This window comes from Amblyomma maculatum, chromosome 1 (assembly GCF_055883805.1).
Source record: "Amblyomma maculatum isolate TAMU_Amacu chromosome 1, ASM5588380v1, whole genome shotgun sequence".
Taxonomy (NCBI): Eukaryota; Metazoa; Arthropoda; class Arachnida; order Ixodida; family Ixodidae; genus Amblyomma; species Amblyomma maculatum.
Window position 1 is genome coordinate 429,564,014 of NC_139344.1, and position 16,147 is coordinate 429,580,160.

At 46.5% G+C, this 16,147-nt stretch overlaps 2 pseudogenes; both read right to left on the reverse strand.

Moving 5' to 3' along the window:
- LOC146209354 (uncharacterized) overlaps positions 1–16,147 on the reverse strand; it is an 82,421-nt pseudogene that overhangs the window by 20,159 nt on the left and 46,115 nt on the right.
- LOC146209357 (uncharacterized) lies at positions 10,381–15,343 on the reverse strand (annotated as a pseudogene).

A 16,147-nucleotide genomic window follows, 5' to 3' on the forward strand; every position in this document is an offset into this window, starting at 1 on the left:
CAAAAGACACTCGCGCTATGGGAGACGTCGACGTAGTAGAGGGATCTGAATCATTTCGACCCCGGTGATACTTAGCATGCACGGATATAGCACATTAAATGACCGTCTTTCCTTTCTACAACCCCACTACAACAACTACAACCCCACACATCAGGTATCCTTTCATGGACAAAAAAAGTTTGACATCAAGGTAACGCATCTAATTGAGAACGCAAAACTGATTGTAGGAAATAAAATTCATGATCCACCGAGTCTGTTCAGGGTTTGCTCTTGCGTGGAGTTTTATTTTCTCCTATGTGCTGCTCTTAAACGAGTTCCATGGCCAAGGTCAGTAGCTGGTCGGTTCGCCACCTGCGTTTATGACGGCTTTCATCCTGTTCTGGAGGGACCTGTATAGGGACCTACAAAGGCTCGCATTGGACCTTAGCCGCTGCCACTCCTCTTGGACGACAATCCATAGTACGTCCGCTGAGAGGCCGTGCAGCTGTCAGCCGGTCATAGTGCTCTTCATTACGCCCCAAACATTCTCTACAACATTTAGGTCAGGGGACTGAGCAGGCCATTCCAACACTGCGATGTCGCGGAGCTCAAGAAATGCAGCGACTTTTTTCGATTTGTGTATTGGGGAGTTATCATGCTGCAGAATGAAGTCTCTGTCCGGAAATGGTCCTCCTAAAAGGTACGGGAAGAGCACATCGTCCAGGATTGAGCAGTAGGCCTCTCCATTGAATCGGCTCTCTAGACGAACCAGGGGTCCCAGGCCTTCGGCGGTCACAGCGCCCCAAACATTCACAGCGGACCGGCCGCTGGCAGCGACTTGCTGCATGTACTCAGGCATATATCTGCAGAATACGAAAAAAACATTTGTTAGCGTTGGTAAAAAAATGCAGGTGCAACCAACAAGCTAGAAGGAACAGAAATATCAATATCTTTTAGGATTGTCTAGCGGTCATTACCGGGCCACCTAACACAATCACAAGAAAAATTGCGAACGAGGCCATTCTTTTATGAATTCACTTGTTTTGAGAGATCATCAAATGTTCCGAGACTCAGGCAAAGCATGATTCCTGCGTATGCCACAGTCTAAATATTGGCTCTCTATCCGCACCTATTTCTTGATGAATGAATGAATGAATGAACTTTATTTCCGTCATCATGGAGCCTCACGGTCGGGGTGGAGCAATTAGGAGGGGGTGCCTCCCAGCCGGCTCTCAGCACTGGAGGTCGTGGAGAGAGTATTGTAGTAAGCTGTCTCCGCCTGACGGCTGATGAGCCTTTGCTGATCCGGGTCGGGGCTCCAGATCAGCTCTTCTCAGGTGGCAAGGTCTGGGATGCTTTGTGATTTAGCCCCAGGTGAGTCCTGACACTCCAAATTATGTGATTTTGCGAACTCATTCTGTGGAAGCTACGGCAGAGCTCAGGCTCCCACTGTCTTCATCGTGTAGTAAGGAGTACGAAAAGAATCTGTTGACCTGAAGCCTCCTCCGGGCCCTGCACTCCTTTGGAGTGAATGACCTATCCGGAACTGAGAATGTTATCCTATTCAATCTAGGTGTTTCGGTTTTTCTTTATACGTTATGCGAGGGTCTTTATTCCCACTCAGGGGCACTTCCAGAGCAGCTCGGATGTATAATTCTCGAGCGAGTCTGAGCAGCCTCATTCCCCGGAATACTCTCATGAGCAGGAACCCACCCATATTAGGGAGTCCTCTCTGCTTCAGGGGTAATTTGGCGGCTTGACTGGAGACCGCCCCCTTACAAAAGTTGTGAACAGCTGCCTTACTGTCAGACAAGATGATCTTGGCTTTGGTAGTGACCCACGCTAGGGCAATAGCAGCCTCCTTTGCCACTAACAAATTCCTAATATTAATCGATCCTACAGTCACTTTCTCCCCATTCCCATATTTCGTGATGAACAATGTACGCGCCAACTTATAGTATTCGATGTTTATAGATTTAAGCTTTATTTGCTTTATTTGCTTTAACAATTGCTTTATTTTTATCGAAGTGTAAAATGAAATGTTGCTTAATGTACGCGCTTTGCAAAACTACAGTTGCTAGGCCACTGCAAAAATTATTATTGATACTTGCTAGAACAAGCATATAAACGTTTAAACCTTAATAACAGTAAATACTAGTGCCTAAAATGATCCTTCATTTTAGGATACACTTGCTTAAATGATTACACTCACCGGCAGTTTTCAGGCCGCCAGACTCGCTGACGCTGGTCCCACCTGGTCGTGAAAGCAGATTCATCAGTAAATATGACCTTTCCCCAGTGCTCCTCTGTCCAGTGCTCATGATCTCGGGCAAATGCCAGGCGCTTGTCCTTGTTCTTCGCGCTCACAAGTGGCTTCTGTACAGCTATTCTTGACTTGAGGCCAGCCGCGCGCAGGCGAAGCCTCACTGTTGCGTTCGACACACCCGGAAGCCCGACAGTGTTCTTAATTTCAGTCGAACTGGCAGTGGGCTTGTCCACAGCGGCCGCAACTATGTTCATGTCGTCGTCTTCATTGGTGACTTTGGGACGGCCTGTCCGTGGACGATCCGTGATCCTTCGCTCCTTTCGGTTAGCCCGAACGATCCAATTCACGGTCGAAAGTGGTCGATTTGTTAGCACTGATATCCTCCTCTGGGAGTATGCTTGTTGGCTTAGCGCTACAATTTGCCATCTTTCGCTCTCCGGGACACAAGACATCGCTTGCTCTCCCTAGCTTCGGCGAAAAATGACGCCCCCCAATACTGTTACACCGCTTTTATTACTGGGGCAGCGTAAGAAATAAGCATGAAAAAAAGTGACATCATTGCTTTAAAACTGATAGCTTGGTGTTTGTCAGCCGATGAACATGAATGTGCAGTGGATCGTGCTTTCACAAGTCATCCGAGAATCATTCACTAGTACAGAGCAGTCGCTTAGCTTGGCACGAATTTGCAGCAGCTTATCAGCCGCGCAAAGCAAGCAAAGCAAAGCTTCCCAGCAAAGCAAGCACGGCGCGCTTCCGTGCTGTAGCAGACGACACGAAGCACCGCCTATGCGCCACATTGTTTCGATGCGTGACCGCGCCGGATGCGCTGACGCTTCGCGGAGCGCGGGCACGCTTCGCCGTGTTCGCACATATTTTGAAGGACCCTGTACCATGCCGTAGAGAAAGGGAGGAGGTGGGAGTGAAAGAAGAGAGGGGTATAGAAGTGTCCTAGTGGAGTTCTATGTTCTACTGCACTATGGCTGTCGCCTCATCGCACTTTAGTGTTCCAAAGTGGCCTCGAATTTTTATTGCTATAGCAATACTGCGCCAGGTTTCGAGTCGTCGCGGGAAGGGCCACATTTGACCTTGAAGAGCCGCGAGAAGAGGAGGAAGAACGCTCGGTCACTGGCAGCTAATGCTTCCGCTCCACATTCGGTTCAGCAGCATTGAACACTTCTCAATAGGAGAGTAGATTTATGCCGAGTTCCGGAAACGCAGCCGAGGGTATGTGGTCGGCAGACGCCGGCTGAGCAAATCAAGACACATGATCGTCAAGCAAGCATATCAAATACGAAAGACAGCCGCGGCCTGCCATCCCTTGCACCTCGTCATAGACAACTTTGTCTTCACATTTTCCATGAAATTTTTCATCATTCTCACCTGCGAGAAGAATTTATTTCACTGCCACAGTACGTATTACCACGGACGGATCACCTTCACAAAGTTGATGTATATTTCTGCAGAACAAAAACCTGCTTTCATTTGTTTTTACCCCATACCCTGTGGAATCACCTTCCTGGATCACTGGCACTAATCAGTGACAACAAAACGCTTATACCATGAATGAATTAGTTAAAATTATGTAGCTAGCAACATCTAAGATTATGCTTTTATTGTTATGTTTATTGTAATGCTGTTTAACTGCTCCCCTCTTCAAGGCCATATGGCCCTAAAGGTATTGAAATAAATAACCAAAAGACATGGAGTTGAATTCACAAAACCGTCTAACTGTGGCTTTGTGATCTTTATAGATTCTTATTGAAGAAAGCTTTGGAAATATTGTAACAGTACAGTACCGTACAGTTCTCATACCGCCTTGATGTGGTATGAGAACCACGAGGACTCCCTGACAACTTGGGAAAGTTTTTTCGAAGCTATCAAGGAATGTTTCGGTGACCTAGCTTCAAAGAAGAAACAGGCCAAGCAGACACTTGCTCAGAGGGCCCAGGCAGCCGGAGAAACTTGCACCACCTACATAGAGGCCATACTCAAGTTGTGCAAGACCGTCGACAGCAGGATGACTGAAGATAAGGTAGGCCATCTGCTCAAAGGCATTGCGGAAGATGTCTACCACTTCCTCATTGCCAAGGAAAACTTGAGTTCGGTCTCTGACGTTATCCGGCACTGCCGAACATTCGAGGCCCTAAAGACTCGCCGCATTACACCGAAATTTGGATGGCTCGCAAATGTGACTACAGTGGCTAGCATTGAAGAATCTCCATCTCAAAGCCTCCTGTGCGCCATCCGTGAAATTGTTCGAAATGAGATGTCACGACGTGAGCAGCTTGCCCGGCCCAATGGCTTCGGAGGGGACGTATATGCTCGTCTAACTTATGGGGGTGTGTGCCCACCGATGTCCGCGAATGTCACCGATTTTGTCTGCCGCGAAGACCTATACACTCCGCAACCAAGACCTGAAGAGAATTTCCAATAATTCTCTTGCCATCAGCGTAGAGATCCTCGCTCTTACTCCAGTCGTAAATCGCGCCGACCGCGCCGGACAACTACATCGTCCCAGAACCACCATCCGGATATTCGTCGCGGCCTACCATGCAGGAACCCTGACACGCCACTTTTTGAGCGACCTCTTCCGGTGTGCTACCAATGTGGTGCCGCGGGTCACATTTCCCGCTACTGCAATCGGCGCACATCGTTCCGGAATCCCCCGACGCCACCGAACCGGCGCATCGTCCAGCCCTACATCAACAACTATCGGCCAGAACATCCTTCCTGGAGGGGCCGTTTTCAAAACGAAGGGCACCGCAGCCATTCGCCAGCATCTGACCGCAGTGTGACACCACCTCCGTCATTTCGTGTGCGCCGCTCCCCGTCTCCACGGCGCCGATCTCCACCACCAACGCAGGAAAACTAGCCAGCGCAGCCAATGGAGGTGAGGTCGCTGGACAATGTGCGCTGCAACCTATTATTCCTCTGTCTGTGTTCATATTAAAGAACAAGGTCAATGTGATTGTTGATGGTTTGCCAACGATGGCGTTCGTAGACACTGGTGCTACAGTTTCAGTTATGAGTTTAAATTTTAAGAACTTTTTGAAGAACAAAGTTATGTTTTTTTGGGACAAAACTGCAAATTTTTATGGAGTAAGTGGAGAGTTATTGTATCTGGTTGGGGTATGCAGCGTTAAAGTTTCCTTGGGGGGCACAGTATTTCCGGCGGAGTTTGCAGTACTGCCCCCGATCTACTCACGACGTAATCTTGGGAATTGACTTCCTGCGTATGTGCGGCGCTACAGTTGACTGTCGAACGGGAGAGCTAAGTGTTAGTGGTTCTCTTCCTCGTGAACTTTTGGAAGAGACATCAAATTATGAAGACGTTTTGTGTGTGTGTGATGAAGTCGTCATACTGCCACATTCAGCAGTGTGTGTCCAGGTGTCCTGCTCCCATGCTATTAATGACTCTTTTGAGGCTACTGTGGCGCCTCTTAATTTACAGTGCGTAAAGAAAAATGCGTTAGTGCCTCATTGTTTCATTTGCGTGAAAGAGGGCCGTACCGGACAGTGGACTATAAATTGCTCATCGGAACCAGTTGTTTTTCCAGCGGGCTCCAAACTAGCTTCATGTAGCGCAACTCTCCCGAATTGTGTAGCTGTCGTTACTCCTTCCCTAGACAACCCCGCTACTAACTCACCTGCTGACGAAAAGCTTCTTCCGATGATCAGCGCATCGTTGAGCACCTCACAATGACAGATATTGAAGAACCTCTTGTCCCAGCACCTATCCATCTGATTTCACGCAGTCCGACGGCTCGCAACATTTTCCGCTGTCGCGCGCACGCCACAGGATTGACACGGGATCTGCCCATCCGATCCGTCAAAAGCCGTACCGTGTGTCACCATCAGAGCGTAAGATCATCACCGAGCAAGTCCAAGACATGTTGAACAGGGGCGTAATAAAGGAATCCTCCAGTCCTTGGGCTGCTCCCGTGATATTGGTGAAGAAAAAAGACGGAACATGGAGGTTATGCATTGACTATCGTCGCCTCAACTCCATCACTAAAAAGGATGTGTATCCTCTCCCACGCATCGACGATGCCATAGATTGCCTTTTCTCCGCGTCTTATTTCTCTTCAGTTCATTTGCGATCGGGTTATTGGCAGATTCCGATCGACCCTGCTGACAAGGAAAAAACTGCATTTGTTACGCCGGACGGCCTATTTGAATTTAACGTGATGCCCTTCGGCCTATGTAATGCGCTGGCCACATTTGAAAGATTTATGGACACAATACTTCGTAGCCTCAAGTGGGAAATCTGCATGTGCTATTTAGACGATGTTATTTTTGGCCGGACTTTTACTGAACATAACACGTGACTCGCTGTTGTTTTAGATTGCCTACAAAAGGCTGGCCTTGTCCTGAATTCCAAAAAGTGCCGTTTTGGTGAACGTAAAGCGCTGGTACTTGGGCATCTCGTCGACCGCGATGGAGTTCGGCCAGATCCACAGAAGACTGCAGCAGTTGCAGCATTCCAACGACCACAGACTCAAAAAGAGCTCCGCAGTTTTCTGAGCCTGTGTTCCTCTTTCGACGATTCATCCCAAGGTTTGCCGACGTCGCCTACCCTCGTGACATCCCTTCTACAAAAGGACGTCCCTTTCGACTGGACCTCAGATTGCGACGCGTCTTTCCGCCAACAAAGTTTCTGCTTATGTCACATCCCATACTACGGCAGTTCAACCCCTCTGCTCCGACTGAAGTCCACACTGATGCAAGTGGGATTTGTGTTGGCGCTGTGCTTGTGCAACGTTCGACAACAGGCGAGCATGTAATTGCGTATGCAAGCTGTTCCCGTAACTACACTGTTATGGAGCAGGAGTGTCTCGCTGTAGTTTTCGCTGTTCAGCGGTTTCGGTGCTACCTATATGGACACCATTTCCTGGTTGTGACTGACCATCATGCCCTGTGTTGGCTTGTCAACCTTCGTGATCCATCTGGTCGTCTGGCACGCCGGGCCCTTCGTCTGCAAGAGTACGACCTCACTGTTTCGTACAAGAGTGGCCACAAACACGCCGATGCAGACTGTCTGTCACGTCTTCCTACGACCGAATGTGACTCTGGTGATTTTGATCATTACATCGCCTCCGTCGTGCCCGAGTTTCCCGACGCCTCGGCTCTGCGGACTGCGCAAGAGACCGACAAAAGCCTCGAGCCACTGCTTGCGGAGGCGCGGGATTCCACTGCTTCCAGCCCATTTTGTCTCCGTGATGGCCTTTTGTACAAAAAGGCTTACTCAAGCACCAGTACGAATTTTCTGCTTCTGGTTCCCGAGAGCTACCGCTCGTGCATCTTACGCGCCATGCATGACAACCCAACTTCCGGTCACCTGGGCTCTGCAAGAACGCTCCATCGTGCCCGCGACCGGTTTTATTGGCCAAAGATGCGCCAGACGACTGAGCGATATGTGGCGAGCTGCACTGAGTGCCAACGACATAAATGCCCTACGTCCATGCCACAGGGCCTGCTGCATCCTGTGACTCCACCACATGGGGCATTTGAGAAAATCGGAATCGACCTTATGGGTCCCTTCCCGAAGTCATCCGACAGAAATCGTTGGATCGTGGTTTGTGCCGACTACCTCACCCGCTACTGCAAAACGGCAGCTCTTCCTTCAGCCACCGCTCACGACGTGTCCCAGTTCTTGCTCCATTCTGCGATCCTCCGCCATGGACCTCCGCGAGTGATCATCAGTGATCGAGGTCGCCAGTTTATGGCAGATGTTGTGGAAGAGCTTCTTCGTTTGTGTGCGTCGCATTTTAGGCATTCCACACCATATCACCCTCAAACCAATGGCTTGACGGAGCGCACAAACCGCACACTCACAAACATGCTATCTATGTACATCGCATCTGACCACAAGAATTGGGATACTATACTGCCATTTATAACATTTGCATTCAACACTGCAACCCATGAGACTACTGGCTACAGCCCGTTCTTCCTGCTATATGCCCGTCCTCCTCGGTATTGTCTAGACACCATTCTTCCTTAATCCGTCCATGATGAACCGTGCATCGCGGAAACTCTTTGTCGAGCCGAAGAAGCTCGCCGTCTCGCCCATTTGCGAATTCTCGCTTCGCAAGAGCGTTCAAAAGCTTGGTACGACAGCCGGCATAACCATGTGTCTTATGCCCCTGGAGATTTAGTGTGGCTCTCTGAAAGCGTGGTTTAGCCCAGAAAATGTTTGCGCATTACGCTGGCCCTTACATTGTGCTTGAATGCGTCAGTGAAGTGAACTACCAAATAGCACGTATGACAGCAAGTGGTCGTCGTTCAGTCAGAACTGAAGTTGCCCATGTCGCCCGGATGAAGCCGTGTCACTCTCGTGGAAACGAATAACTACCTCGCCCGGGGGGCTTCGTCTGCCCAGGGGGAAAATGTAACAGTACAGAAGAAGATGAAGTTTAGAACACAAGTGAAGAAAAAAGACGGAAAAAGACTCTGGTGCCGGACGCGCTGCCGTTGACCAGCTGAGCTCCCTACCCTATCGTCTTGTTGTTCAGCGCTCCGACGTCTTACCCCCTTCGTAGCAATATATTGGATGTGCATCAACAGCTGCATTAATCATGCATAGTTTCATTTTCAAACACTTCATAAAGACTAATAGTCCTGTGTTTTCAATGCATGTTTTAGACAAATTTTCAGAATGAAACAAAAAAAAAAAGCAGTAAAGTGCACAAGATATAGCAGCGAACTTAATTTTCCTGATGACACATTCTTTCATGAACCTCGTAGTAGTCATTCTTTTTGTGCATATATAACTAATGCATTGCAAAAAGAATAAACATTCGTGTCATAAATGATGCATCTTAGTGAAGAATCATAGCTGCTTCTTGCAATTCTTTGCATACATATCACAGATCGGCTCTGAAAATACTGTTTACGGAAAAGCCAGAACTTTATCACAAGCTGTTTGCATAGTCGTACAACAGTTCTTTGAGCAACACTTGAACAACAAAATTCATTGCTCTTTATGCACCCGGTCATCACAGATCTATTGAAACATGCAACTCAAAGTATGAAAATGACTACAACATTACATAAATTGTAAGCACTTATCAACAAGCACACGACAATATGTTAATACAGTTCAAACGTTGACTTAACATTTCTCTTCACGGTGATCAGGAGCTGAGAATGAACTCCAACAAGACTACAATTTAGGTAATCTGCAGCAGTCACCAACAGAGATTTTTGAGTGTCAGAGAGGAGCCTTTACACGGGTGAACACACTGAAGTTGGTACTGTACACATCTGTAGGAAGTTCACGTATCACATGAAAACTCTACGAAGTTTCTTTCATAGCTTGCACGAAACACATTGCAGAAAATTAATCAGTGGTTAAAGTGCTAAGCTGCAGACCAGGTAGACTTGGGTTTAATCCCAGCTATAGTGGCTGTGTATCTATGGGGTCAAAATAAAAAACACCTGTACATAGAGGTGCACAGAGGAAAGGTGACTTGGAACAAAAGTACGAGTCTTCGGCCATTAGTATAGTAAATGCCTGCATGGACATAGCCCCATACTTTTAAAAATGATAGCACTGGTCTAACAGAGAGAGGTATAGGGGTGAACTTGGCACCCCCTTAGAGGAATAGCTCTCTCCCCCCCCCCCCCCCCCCCCACCCCCCCCCCCCCCCCGATTCCTTTAAGGGAGCGCCAAGTTCACCTAAAACAATACCCCCCCCCCTTTCCAATTACTCTAAGGGGGCGCCAAGTTCACCCTTATGCCTCCCTCTATCAGACCTGTGCCGTCGTTTTTTCCTATATTGGTGGCCGAGGACTCGTACTTTAGCGTTCCAAGTCACCTTTCCTCCGGAAAGCCGGGAACTCAATTAAGAAACCATTGTGAGAAATGCGTCGTCGAGTAGTTTTCAACTCTGAATCCTTGGCAAAGCGTGATTTGTTTCTTAAGCGCAGAGTATTTTGTATGTGTTGCTATTTCATCACCTCAAAATAAATGCCTTATAGCCATTCCTTATCTGGGCACTACGTTTTGGCTGTGAAGAAAGGGGGGGGGGGGGGGTGCACTGCGGTGACACTTGGCTCCCCTAGTACAGAACCTGAAGTCCATTTGTCACTTTACAACATTAAACCCAGCAATTACAATTTTTCAAACCACATTAACATATACATGTGCTCTTTTCCCTTTAAATTAGACCTACTTTCGAGAACTCTGGTTCTTCCTTGTATTAGGCACATTAATGACATGCACATCAATGCTAGTCTTTCAAAACACTTGCTTCAGTTTTTGTTTGAAATAAATGGCAGCAAGTAAGTATTAATAAAAAATGTGCAGCGGTCCACTAATTCAATGAAGAATGATTCATTGAACAGCACGGTAACCTGCAAGCACTTCTCTTTACTGTAAACAAACAGCACACACGACTTCATCTCAGCCGCACCCATTTGCACTTGCGTGTAGTACTTGCTACTGGGCTTCAGGTTACCATTGCATAGCTCCCCCTCTGCAAGCACTTTGACATTCATTGGAATTTTGATCTCAAGAAGGCGAGCCTCACAGCAACTGCATGAAACAATACCATCTGGACTTTTATCCAGAAACGGCTTGAGGCATGAGAGAAAAAGGCCACATTCTCTGACATGAACGTCCCCCCCCCAACATGGCTCTCGTTCTTACTGATGAAAGCTGCTCGTGCCTCGGCTTCAAGCAGCAGCCCTCTTTTCATTGCATATGTCGGACGAATTTTTTTGCCCATTACTGCACTAATGAGAGACTGTGCATCATGGGGCCCCATTTTTGTCCTACATGTGTCCACCCATGTATAAGCCCTGTGTGCAATTGAGGCTGTGATTAAGCCTTCCCTGTAAGAGTGCCACAAGGAACTTGCACTTTGCAGGCGTGTGGCTGCCTTAATGACCATGACCTCCTCATGCGTATATAGTTTTGAAGGACACTTATCTTTCACCCGTTCCAACAACCAGGAAGGCAGTTTATAATCGCTGGCTGTATCTGGCTCCACAGCTTTCTTTGTTTGGACGGGCTAAACATCATTTGCTTCCAACACATCGGCAAAGCACAAAAAGGCCACTTTCCTTAAGTTTTTCATGTAGGTACACCAGTTGTGGGGTGCGAACATTTAAGTTTTCACGCCCGAGTGCTGAATATTCCACTCGCCTTTTGTGGTGAGTTATTGCAGGACTAATCCTTTGTGATGTGTCCTTGCAGAAAATTAGGCTATTAACCTCCTCGCTTACTGCCCTCGGGTTCCTTGGCTGGTACCACTGGCGTTCTTTCTCCGTACAAGAAACTGAATCTGGTACACAACTGAGATCATGCTGAGCAATATACATAAGTCTATAGAGCACACAACAGAGATGTTTGCACCCCCACCCTCCCTTCTCTGCAACACATGAGCAGTGGTTGGTGATTACCTCACCATCACACTTCGAGACTTTAGCACCGACTTTGTAGACTGTTCGTGTTGACATGGATGCCTGCACTTCAGCACGGACAATAGTTTCTGGGGATTCCCTGGTAGAAAACTCAAGTTTTTGAAGATGGCCGGATGTAAACAGGTGCAGGCCGTCTTCTCTGTGCTTCCTTGCTCCTTTATTTTCGATGTACCTGCGTGAGAAAAATAGCAGTAAGGATGCATCAAACAGCCACTCTTTGGACACTGAAGTCTTAGGAGTCATAATTGCCCAAATAACTACTGCCTCTTATATGAGTAACCAGAGTTCCTTACTAAATTAAGAAGCAAAGCATTAAAACATTAGGCTCCCTACCCATTATGGTTCGACCAAACTACTCGATTAAAAAGCTATAATTTATTCTGTAATGTTATCATGCTGCTTTGTTTAGTAAACAAACAGTAATTTGAGCCTCTTATATGAGTAACAAGAGTTCCTTACTAAATTAAGAAGCAAAGCATTAAAACATTAGGCTCCCTACCCATTATGGTTCGACCAAACTACTCGATTAGAAAGCTATAATTTATTCTGTAATGTTATCATGCTGCTTTGTTTAGTAAACAAACAGTAATTTGAGCTTTATTGCATAATTTTGTTTATTTATTTTGCCATGTGCTTAAAGGGTCATTCCACATCAAACGCCATACACGTTTCGTTTGACCACCTCCAATTTGTTAAAAAAAAATTGTGGATACTTAATGTGCATAATCAAAGCCTAAAATATTTTTGCAAAACACACACACACACATATATATATATATATATTCGTGAGGTGTGCGCAGTTTGCTTTGAACCACACCGAAAGCCACAAGCTGTGCAAATGCCGTTAATTTTTTTTCTAACAATTTGAATTTTTATTAATTATTGAGCGGCGCTTGGTTTCTCTGTTTTCGGAAGGTTCAAACTGCGCTCAGCTCAAAAATAAATTTTTGCGGCAAAAATATTTTAGGCTTGGATGACGCACACTGGGATGTTTTTTTTTAACAAATCTGAGGTGGCTGAGCGCAACGTCTAAGACGTTTGGCTTAGAATGACCTTAAATTAATTAAAAGTTTTCTTAGGGCCTCTGAGTCATGATTTTCTTACCTGTATATGTGCTCCTTCGCAAAAAATGGGTTCAGTGATCTCTTTTCGCAAGTCCACCCTTCTGATTGCACTCGCCGAGTCTAGCCATATTTGGTTTCACGACGGCCTGCAGAGAAAAGTGATTGAACCCACAAACCTGTCACATGTTTTTGCACGGTTCAAGGGTCCCCACAATTGTCATGAACGTTTGAGATAAAAATGCACACCTCTATACGCGCAACAGCTAGAGTCCGCAATCACGCTTGAAAGCTGGCATGCCCTTCCTGACGGCACGCAACATACTTTTTGACCAGGCATTCACTGTCGCACATGCTCATATTACGGGGTCGTAATTTTCACTGGGGCATTCCGTGCAAGTAACAGTTTTTGAAACAAACGCCACTCTGTTGGTGCCAATACGGGCGCAAAAGGAACAAATCGAGCCTTCGCACTTTTTTTTTCGTCGATCTAAAACGTGAATTACTTCTAAGCTTATTCCGTTCATGATTGAGTGACAGCAGTGCACAAAATCAAGGAAGTCAGGTTTCGCGATCACCTCCAGGCACTATTACTGTGCAGTTTACTCAAACGTGTTGACACAGCTTTGTGAGTATGCTTTCCATTTGCGAGGTGTCCTTCCATATTTCCATTGCTATTTTCCCTGAACGAACTGTATCGACACTCGTATCATGGCTAAATGGAACTTCTGAGAAGCTGCAGCACAGTCGTGCAGCTTTTTTTCTTTTTTTCAAAGCGCTAATAAGGAAACCAAGAGCAGGATTGCATCGAAAAAGCCGCGAGCACAGGAACAGAAGCCATTGCGAATGAAACTGTTTCCTTGCAAGTCTCCTTAGTCCTGTATCAGAACATGGCAGGTAGGTTGCTATACTCACATGAGAGGCACTGCTGACGATGGGAAGCTTCGGTGTAGTAGGTCTCACAATGCAGAATATGGATCAGCCTCAGCTGCGGTAGCACGCGTGGAAACGATGGCGACGCCGGGAAATCGTCTGCTGTACCACAACAAACATGGCGGCAGAGCGACTTCCGGAATTCCCGCGCTGGCGCAGTTGGCCTTGTGAAATCGGCCTATTGACCATATTATACTCGAATGTAATGGTATCCATCCGGAAGTTGATGCAGGTGCAGTCACTGTTCCTGAAGCTCTGGGGTTTAGAGATACCAGGGGCCGGGTGAATAAACCGGCGGTGGAAACTAGCAAAAAACGACTGGAAGATTGATTGGGGGCTTAAAAGCAGAGAAGCGACATAATGTTAGCAATGTAGAAAAGAAAATTTAATAAATAGAATGTTCGTTTAGTTAACCAATCTAAATCAATAATTAAGATATAGGTAGAAAAATGAGCATGATAGCTACTGCTACCCCCCCATTTCAAAGGGGATGCTCCTATATTCCATCTGTCCATCCATCCCATCCATCCATCCATCCATGTTGCTCTTTTCAGGCCTGTCTGGCATAGTGGTGCAGTAGTTTTGTTTTAGGGATCTTCGCACAGCATTTCTCGTATACCGAGCCTTTTCGCGGTTAATAGGGCCATTCTTTTTAACCTACACCAGCTACATCAGTGTAGCAAATCTTATACCTACAATGGCTTTTTCTGCACTGATGTAGGTTAAAAATGGCCCTAATATAACATGGTGTAGTGACGAACGTCTCCTGCATCAAACTAGGTTCTCTAGGATTTTTCGTTTTCTTCTGTCTAGGCTATACCTTTTTTATTTTTCTCACCCTTGTGTTCGGTTTATCAGCACTTTCTGTTCTTTTTTTCTTGTGGTTCCTTACTATAGTTCTTTTCTCTGTGGATTTTTGTGAGCCTACCATTACAATGCTGCTGGAGACTGCTAAGTTCTATTTTCCACTTCATTTTATTGCTATTTCATTTTTATTTGTTGTGGACCATCCTGCTTACTATTTTACTCCAATTTTCCTGTTTTTGTGTTCTGTGCGTCTCTGTCTCTCACCGCACTTTCTTATTTTTGGCATGTCTTTTGAGGTTTTGGTTTGGTTTATGGGGTTTAACGTTCCAAAGCAACTCAGGCTATGGACGCCGCAGTGGAGGACTCCGAAAATTTTGACCACCTGGGGTTCTTTAACATGCACTGTCATCGCACAGCACACAGGCGCCCGGCTTTTCGCCGCCATCGAAAAGCGGCCGCCACAATTATGCGCCAATATTATTTGAAACGCTTTCATATCGAAATATGACAGGAATGACAAGCTATTTGTTAACGCGAATTGAACTCGAACAATACGCTCTAGGTCGTATTTGTTGCCGAGCTGGGACGAGTAAATGCAATTTCCAGCCCGTTTTTTATGGCTTTCGAACATTTACCCAAGGAAATACCATCGCTAGAGATGCAACGTAGTTTGTGTCACAGTGCATTGGCAGCGGATGCTGCTTATGCAACGATGAAAGCGCCGCAGGAAAACGAATTCATGACATGAGGACTGCTTAGAAATGCAGGGCTAGGAGACGACGTGGCTGGCCCAGCTCCCGGATTTACTTGCAACTCCACCACCAGTGGCGTGGCCATCCTTTTGCACGGACAGTATAAGGTGCCCCATGGCTCTTGTGTAGCTTTACAATTATCTCGCTGTCGCTATAATGCAGTGAAGTTCTTAAGAGCCTGTGAATATCTGTAAGGAACCAGCAATAAAATTTTTTTTCATCTTACTTTTACTTAGTTCACGTTTTCTTAGAGCCTGTGGCTTGCATGTCTTGCCAATGTGCCTGTTCGAATAGAAGAAGGCACTGCAGCCACCAAAGCTCACAGCCCAACTGTTTCACGCCGGCGGTACGTGAAATTTGTGGCAGAACAGCGCAGAACAATGGGTCAAGAAAAAGACAAGCGCTTATGTTTCTTTTCTCGTCTCCTTGTCTCGTTCGGTGCTGTTCATTCACATATGCATAACAAACATGCCGAAGGTGCTGTCCTGGTTTTGTGAAAGCTGAAGCAGAGCACTACACGTTCAGTTATTCAGCAGTTACTGCACTGTGCATACAGTTCCTTCTATAATTAATTGCCTTAAAGCTCGAGAGGACGATCAGCGGCTGGCCATTCGAAGCAAACCTCGCGACGTTTCAATAAGTGTAGGCATGTCGCACGGTAGACTCGAGTGCAGAAGTTTTGCGCTATAGATTTTATAACTCTGCACACTGCGCGTAGTTTCCAAACAGGCACTCCTCTATCAGACAGAAGTCGCGCGATTTACTGTCGCGGCGTTCAACAATGCCAAGAACAGTGGCCCTCAGACACGGCGCTGCACTTTATTGAAAAAATTGAAAAAAGAAATTTATTTCCAGTAATATACAGGAAATAGGCCTCGGGCGAAAAGCTACAACGATAGCTTGAGAGATGCCCGAGGCCC